Here is a 9,354-nt window from a genome sequence, read left to right on the forward strand (position 1 = left end):
ACATGTTGTATTGATTTGAAACTTGTACCTTAAAGCAACACAGTGGATATAAAAGTTGGAAAGGGACTAATGTTTGGGCAATGAAGACGCGATATGAACCGGTACTTATAAAGGAATGAATAAGAAATTGTTAGGTTACACTTAAGGAACTTGTTATTTATCAAGAAATCTCAACTTTGATGGTACAATAGAAAGTCATCCTAATTCCATTCTTAGATTGAATCCAAAGCAAATAACCCATGTAATTTCCCCCCCCCCCCCCCCCCCCCCCCCGTTATTGTTTTAAGAAGAACTTTTTAAAAACATTTCTATCAAGATACTTATAACGGAAGGACATACAGAAAAAAGTATACAAAATTGTAATGAAGTAAGCAATTAGAGAAAAAAATACATATTTTAAAGATATAGAGGAATGCATTTGATAGAAACAGAAAAATACGCAAAATGTGTATTTTAAGAAGGATTTTATGAGAGCAAGAAGATGACCACTAATCACAAAGGTGGCTATGTGTGGTCGACCTCGAAACATGAGTCTGATGCAATGTTTTAAAACCCGGGTTGACCCGGCCGGTTCAATTGGTTGGACCATGACCCGGGGTAGAAGGCGGGTCAATTTAGACCGGTTTTTTGTAAAAATACAAACCGGATCGAACCGGCCGGGTTTCCCCTAAAACGTGGTTCAACCGCTTATGTAGTTGGAAACATGTAGCGAACACCAAAACAACGAGCCGTTTGCAATTTCTTCAATGTTTTTAAATATTTAAACTTTGTGGACATTAAATTATTGGTTTTATATGTTTATATATTATGCATGAAAGTAAAAATATATAAAAATAGAAAAAGACCATAAACCGGGTTGACCCGGCAGTTCAACCGGTTGAACCGGTTGACCCGTGAACCGGTCATCATACCAGGTCAACCAAAAACCCGGGTTTTAAAACATTGGTCTAATGTAAATTTTGTTGATGTATATTGTAAAAGTCGAATAGAGTGTTTTGTATAGTTTCGCATTTTATGTTATTTTACTAAGTCATCTTTTGTGCGAAGTTAAAATGTATAGACTGAGTATATTTTTTGTTCGTTCCCTATAAATAAGGACTTAGGCTAGAAGTTGTAGCACGATGCTTGAACTCACTTCTGCTTAACTTTGTAATCAGTCTTAATCAATATGAGATCTGATTAATATTTACTCTTTGTGTTCTTCATCTTAAATCGTTCAAATCTATCTTTTCTTTTTCTAAATTCTCAATAACAATTCTCATCAATTGGTATCAGAGCAGGATTCAAACTGCTTAGATCTGATTTTCATATAAGAATCATTTGGTTTTTGAGTTACAAATTTACTCAAAATTTTCCGCACCTTTTTGGTTTTGAAAATCACTTTTGATCTTCAGATTTGAATTGATTCTGCATTTGAATTGTTAAATCGAGTAATCGATTAGTGATTTGTGATCAATTCGTTTGATAAATTCTGAAATTCATCAAGGTTTCAAGTTTTCAGATATTTTCTGTGTTCATCAATGGCAAACTTCAACATGAATTCAATGACTTCTTTCTCTCACTTGCTTGGTTCCTCAACCAAAATTCCAATGTTAATTCCAGAATACTATGATCAGTGGGCTGATAGAATGGAAGATTACTTAAATGGAATTGATGAAGAACTCTGGAAGTGTATCGATGGAACAGTACTAGCTCCTGCTAATGTTCAACCAATTGGACCATCCACTGCATCTACTGATGTTGAAGAACAACGAAATCGTTTGAAGAAAAATGAAAAGAGATGCATGAGAGAACTAAGAGGTGCTCTACCTCCTGTGGTTTACAATTACATTCGTAGTTGTAAAACAGCAAAAGAGATCTGGAATACTCTAAAAGAAAAATATCAAGGTAGTGAAAAGACGAAGATCAACTCTGTGAAGCAATGCCTAGCTGAACTGAAGGAATTCAGACAAAAGGATACAGAAACTCTCGAAAGTTGTTATGATCGTCTGAATGAGCTTATGTTTCGCTGCAATAGGTATGGTATTACTAGATCTACCATGGAGTTCAATTTAACTTTCATTATGAGTCTTCGCAAGGAATGGCGAGGTGTGAGCATGATGATTAAGAATCAACAATGTTTTGATACAACTACATTGAATGATCTTTACAATCAACTGAAAACACATGAATGTGAAGTCACTGAAATGTATGAAGAATCAAAACAAGCTATTGGTGGTCCTTTGGCTCTTGTTTCAAAAGTATCCGAAACTGATGAAAAAGATGGTTCAGATGTAGAAGGATTTTTGATGAACTCTGATGATGAAGTAGTAGCATACTATTCAAACAACAGAGTTAAAAAGTTTTTCAAAAAGCCTTTTAATCCGAAAGGAAAGAATAGTGATTTGAAAAATGATGTAACAAGAACTGGAGGAGAAGAGAAGAAGAAAATGGAGAAAATAGATGGAAAACAGAAAAATGTGAATGAAGAGAAAAAGTTGAAGGGTGATTCAGGAATTTACTGTCACTACTACAATGGTGCGAATCATTTCACAGCTGATTGCATGTTGCGAAAGAAAGAAGAAAAGAAAGAAAAAGTCAAAGATGTAGCTTACTATTCTGAAAAGATTGAAGAACTACGTGCAAAGAACAAAGGAGTGTCTTTGGTTGCTAAGGGAGAATCAAATGAAGAAGAAAGTGGAACTTATCAGATCTGGTCTTCAGGATCTGATGATGAAGAAATGAGGCATCCCACACATGGAGCAATGTTCGCAAGTTTTGAGGATTGCGAAGAGAACATTTCAGGGAAATGTTTTATGTCTAAATCCACTGACAAGTCTCCCATGAAAACCAAGGTACGTGCAATTCTTGAATCTTTTAATATTCCTTTATCCGCTTATGATGCTGAAATTGTTTCGTTTGATGATACTGTGGCTTATTTTGATTATGTTATTGTGTCTGCTAGTAATGAAGCTAAGAAATTAAATGTGCAACTTAGTGAGACATGAAGGGATTTAGAAATAAAGAAGAGAAAAGTTGAAAAATTAGAAATGCAAGTCAAAAATATAGATTGTGATAGGAGTAATCTTTCTAATGATGTTAGATTGTTACTAGCACAAAGAAACATATATTGTAATTCAGAAAAATGATTGTATGCAAAATTAACAGCTTTACATCATTCTTCTGATATTAGCAAAGAACAACATAGGAAACTTTTACCTTTTCTAGAGTATGAGCGTGAAAAAGTTGATGTTGTTTCTTATGATTGCGAAAGTACAATTGCTCAGTTTGACAAAATACCAGATGATAGATATTCATATGGTATTGTCAAAATTGATGAATTTCTGAATGCTGATGAGTTGGTTGACATTGTAAATGAAAGTTTGACAAAAAGTGAACAAGTGAAAATCTTAAAGAAAACCGAAAATTCAACTCTTACTTCACAATTCAATTACGCTGATATTGATGAAAATTCTGATAATGTGAGTGAAATCAGTGAAATAGAAGAAGAAGAAGAGATTGATTGTTCTCAATTGTCGATCATTAATATCACATCTAAGATCAAAGGTAACGAAATAATAGTTGATTCTATAGTAGAGGATAAAGTTGATACATCTTCAACTTCGCAACATTGTAAGTTTGATAATGTGGAAGTTGAAAGCTGGAAATCTGATGATACTAATGAAAATAAAGAAGAAAAGAAAAATTCAACTGAAACACATCAAAGGGTTGTGGTTGATCAAGTGTTTGAAAACACAAAAGAATTTGACAAAGTTTTAAATGACAAAGGCGCACATTATTTGGAAACCAACACAGTAGTATATCCAAATTTTGTATGTACTGATAAAACTATTTTTCCAAATCAAGTTTTTGTCACTACTGGAAATGCTGAGAAAGTTCATCCTGAGTTCAATAAAATGATTGAAAAAGATAATCAAAAGTCCACACCTGAAGGGTCCTTCGCAAATCAAAACACAGTAGAAAACAATTTAACTCAAAATTCTTATGTGTTTCAAAAACAAAAATCATTACAAAAATGGGTGGTTAAAGGTGAAAAATTAAACAAACCTTTTGAAAAAGCTGAAAATTCAAAGGTTGAAGTGAAATTAAATTCTCAAGAATTCAAATTGATGGTTGGAAATTATTCAACAGAAAATAATGTTTCAAAAAGACAAGCAAGAAAAGCAATATTCTGGCAAGTTGTGAATAATGAAAAAGAACAAATTTCAAAAACATCATCAAAATTTCAAAATAAAAACACTCAAACAACTTCGCATTTTCATAAACAAATAAATTCTGTTGACAAAGTTTCATATATTCGCAAATATGACAACAATAGAAAATTTGAGAATTTGCAAAAATTTGCAAATAATCAAAAGTTTCCAAATGTTGACAAATTCACGAATAATTCATCAAGTTTGAAGACCTCAACTCAAGTAAAAGCGAAATTTTCACCACAACAACCAAATTTTCCAAATCCTTCAATATCAACAAAAACCAAAGTTTCATACATCAAAGGAAAGTCTGATGTAAATATGATCAATAATTGGTTTGAAGGGAAAAGAAAGAAATATCAAAGTGCAAAGTTTTCAGAACAACAAATTAAAAGTGCATTTGATAAGTTCACAAATAATTCTTCAACTGATAGTACATCATCCCATAATTCGCAAGTTCCGGTTCAAAAATGGAAACCAGTTATCAAAAATGCGAATGTTGTGAAGGATAAGATTACAATCAATGAGAATCCAAAATTATTGAATGACTATATTTTAATATCTAGAACTGATGATGCTGGTATAATGGATTCTGTTACAAACAAAGTGAAAGCATGGTTTTTAAGTTCCAAAAAGTTGTTTAATTCTACTAATGATGGACCCAATAAGTGTTGAGTTCCTAAATTTTTTCAATAAATGCAGGTGATATGTGACGAGCAATATGATACAAAATGGTATATTGATAGTGGTTGCTCTCGTCATATGACTGGAAGAAAGGAAAATTTGCGAGATTATCGAAGCTTGGAAAATGCTGGAGTTGTCAAATTTGGAAATAATCACAAGTGTCAAGTGAAAGGATGTGGGAAAGTCACAAATGGAAATTTCACAGTAAACAGAGTTGCTTATGTTAAAGGACTTCAACACAATTTGATAAGTGTATCACAACTTGTTGTGGGTACTGGAAATCAAGTAGTGTTTAATGAAGAAGGAAGTATCATCTCAAATGCAAAGACAAATGAAATACTTCTAAAATCCAAAAGATATGGTGATATGTTTACACTGGACATCAAACCAATTGTGGGAAAATCAGCTGTGTGTTTACTATCAAAAGCATCCAATGATCTCAGCTGGCTTTGGCATAGAAGATTGTCACATTTGAACTTTTGAAATATAAATAAACTTGTAACTGAAGATTTAGTTCGCGGGTTACCAGTATTAAAATTTGACAATGATTCTTTGTGTGCAGCTTGCGAACAAGGAAAACAACATCGAAAAGGTCATCCGATTATCATAGATTCAAAGATAGTAGATCCATTGGAACTTCTTCACATTGATCTATGTGGACCATCAATTGTTGCAACAATAAATAAAAAGCGGTATATTTTAGTTGTTGTAGATGATTTCTCTAGATTCACATAGGTGTTTTTTCTCAGGTTGAAATCTGAAGTTACTCAGACGATGATTGATTTTATCAAAATGATTGAAATTAGTCTGAAGAAGAATGTACGAAAAATTAAAAGTGATAATGGTTCGGAGTTTAAAAATCAAACTCTTGACAATTTTCTCACAAACAAAGGTATTTCGCATAATTTCTCATCACCATATACTCCACAGCAAAATGGTGTAGTTGAAAGAAGAAATCGGTCTCTATGCGAAGCTGCCAGAACCATGCTAACATATGCGAATCTACCTCAATATCTTTGGGCAGAAGTTGTGTCCACAGCATGTTTTACTCAGAATCGATCATACATTCACAGAAGATTCAATGTTACTCCATATGAAATAATCAATAATCGAAAACCTAATGTAAAATTCTTTCATGTTTTTGGTTGCAGATGCTTTGTTATGAATCTCAAAGATAATTTGTCAAAGTTTCAAGCAAAAGCTGATGAAGGCATTTTCTTAGGATATTCACAGAATTCAGTTGCATACAGAGTGCTTAATAAACGAACAAGAAAAATTGAAGAAACTTTCAATTTAACATTTGACGATTACTATCTTAAACAAATTGATAGTAAATTCGATCAGAAACCAATACTTGTGGATTCAAATACTCAAATTGATAATTCTGAAATTAATGATTTTGATTATGATTTAATTTTTGGAATTCCTGACAGGGCAATTGATGCAGAAAATAATGCTCCTGATAATCACACATCAGAATCCTCAAAACATACTGATGAATCAACAATCACTACAACGTCGATAACTTGTGAAAGCACACCAAATGGTCATATGGAGGAGGAACACACAAGTGTCCATGAAGATTGTATACCAACTTTTGAGGGGGAGCATTCACAACATCAACAAGAACATCAAGTTGAGGGGGAGCATTCGCAAAATCAACATGAACATAGTTTTGAGGGGGAGTATCCAAATGCAGATCATATTGAGAGAGAGCATGATGAAACATAGACAAATAATCTTGATAAAATGCAGACTTTCATGAATTTAATGATAACTTTTCTGTTGCAGGATCGAAAATGAAGATATGCATGAAGATGCACCATTAGATTATGATCCAAATTATCCACCACTTGCGAAATGCACAAGAAATCATCCACAAGAACAGGTAATTGGTAATTTACAAGAAGGTGTGTTGACTAGAGCTCAAATTCGTGCGAAAAATGAGGTACTGAATACTAACCAAGAACTTTGTATGTTTAATGTCTTTATTTCGAAAATAGAGCCAAAAATAGTAAAGAATGCTATGGAACACTCAGATTGGGTTGTTACTATGCAATCTGAATTGGCTGAATTTGAACGAAACAAGGTTTGGAGATTAGTTTCTAAACCTTCTGATGTTTTAATTGTTGGATTAAAATGGATTTTTAAAAACAAAACCGATAAAGATGACAATATTATTCGAAATAAAGCAAGACTAGTGGTTAAAGGTTATTCGCAACAAGAAGGCATTGATTATGAAGAAACATTTGCACCTGTTGCAAGACTTGAAGCAGTTCGCATAGTTTTAGCTTATGTAGCTCACAAAGATTTTGATGTTTATCAAATGGATGTTAAATGTGCATTCTTAAATGGAAAACTCGAAGAAACAGTGTATGTTGAACAACCACCAGGATTTGTAAACATTGAACATCCTGGTCATGTTTATATTTTAGATAAAGCTGTATATGGGTTAAAACAAGCACCAAGGGCCTGGTACGCAACACTTACAAATTTCTTGAAACAATCTAAGTTTAAACAAGGATCAGTCGACCCCACATTATTTCGCAAGAAAGTTGGGAGTCATCTAATGCTTGTTCAAATTTATGTTGATGATATTATCTTTGGTTCAACTGATCCAGCATTGTTACTTGAATTTGAAAATTTAATGAAAAGTCAGTTTCAAATGAGCATGATGGGAAAAATTAATAATTTTCTTGGTTTAAACATAAGACAGAACAGGCAAGGAATCTTCATCAATCAAGAAAAATATACAAAGAACTTGCTTGAAAAGTTTGGAATGCTTAATAGCACGAAGCTCAGAGTCCCTATGGCAGTAGGAACATGACTAACTCCTTCGTTAGACACTCCTGCTGTTGATTTAACATTGTATCGTAGCATGATAGGGTCTTTATTGTACTTAACTGCGAGTAGACCTGATATTATGTTTTCGGTTTGTTGTTGTGCTAGATATCAAGCAAATCCAAGAGAACCACATTTGACGGCAGTGAAAAATATCTTTCGATATCTAAAGGGAACAGTTTCTTTAGGACTTTGGTATCCTGTGAAAACAGGATTTTTCATTCAAGCTTTTTCGGATTCTGATTTAGGAGGATGTACCTTGGATAGAAAAAGTACGACTGGTGGGTGTTAATTATTGGATGGAAAGTTGGTGTGCTGGCAATCAAAGAAACAGACTTGTGTGGCTATATCAACTGCTAAGGCAGAATACATTTCTGCGGCTGCTTACACTTTGCAAATCATATGGATTCAGAGTCAACTTCGTGATTATGCAATCAACATGAAAAAGATTCCTTTGTATTGTGACTCACAAAGTGCGATTCGCATTTGTCATAATCCAGTGCAACATTCAAAGACAAAACACATTGCTCTTCGATATCATTTTATCAAAGATCATGTGGAAGATGGGAATATTGAAATTCATTTTGTCAAAACAACTGAACAACTTGCTGATATTTTTACAAAACCTCTTGATGAAAAATCATTTGTTAGAATTTTAGCAGGTTTGGGGATGCTTAATGCGAATTCAATTTCATCCACACAAGAATAAATGTTTTGTTCAGTAGATGCGTCCACATTATTCAGAGGTTACTGTTCATTCAGAGGCTTCGCATCCATATCATTTCGCATCTGTGGTAATATCAACTTAGGTAAGTTTTACGTATGTTACTTTATTTTCTTTTGACAAAACAAAACTCCAAAAAGATTTTCATTTTTTTATGTTCTTTTGAAAAATCAAAAATCCAAAAAGATTTTCATTTTTTTTGTATTTTCTTTTGAAAAATCAAAAATCCAAAAAGATTATATTTTTCTTTGTTTTTTCAATTGTGTGCTAAGAATTTCATGCAGGGCTCAAATGCGAAGTGGACATACATTTTGTTTCTATGGGAAGGTATTAAATTTTTTTTAGACTAGTTAGGATGTCCCTAGAAGCATGCTGTTGTATGTAGACCTAAAGCCTCAACACGATTCTATGTGTGCAAAGAAAGCCTTAATGACATTATCACATGATAATTTCTTCCCAAAAAAGGCTTATATTCGCATAAGTCCACATGAGCTACCTTACTCTTCTCAAATAAGTTAAGAGTTTTCTGTTTTGTCCATTATAACAGAGGTACACTTTGATTCTTATCCACTCTTTTTAAACCAAACAATTCTTACACTCCAAAATTTTTTTTGAAAAGATTTGTCCTTGAGGTTTTTGATCATACCAATCAAAACCTAGAAAAATCACAACTCTGTGTTTATGATCTATAATCATGAGTCCGTGATGAAAGTGAAACCCAAAAATCATAAACCTTAAGGAATTGACGGGGAACTTTGTTCCAGATTTTTACGAAACCTTTGTTTCAGTATCAAAAATTTCGAAACTTCAAATCATATTCAATTCGCATGTGTGGTCTTGATCAAATATTCCGAACCTAGAATGTTTGTTACCCAACAAGATCCAGAACAAACTTTTTTTTTTAATATGATT

The sequence above is a fragment of the Lactuca saligna genome, chromosome 8 (genome assembly GCF_052625555.1).
Source record: "Lactuca saligna cultivar CGN05327 chromosome 8, ASM5262555v1, whole genome shotgun sequence".
NCBI classification, from domain to species: Eukaryota; Viridiplantae; Streptophyta; class Magnoliopsida; order Asterales; family Asteraceae; genus Lactuca; species Lactuca saligna.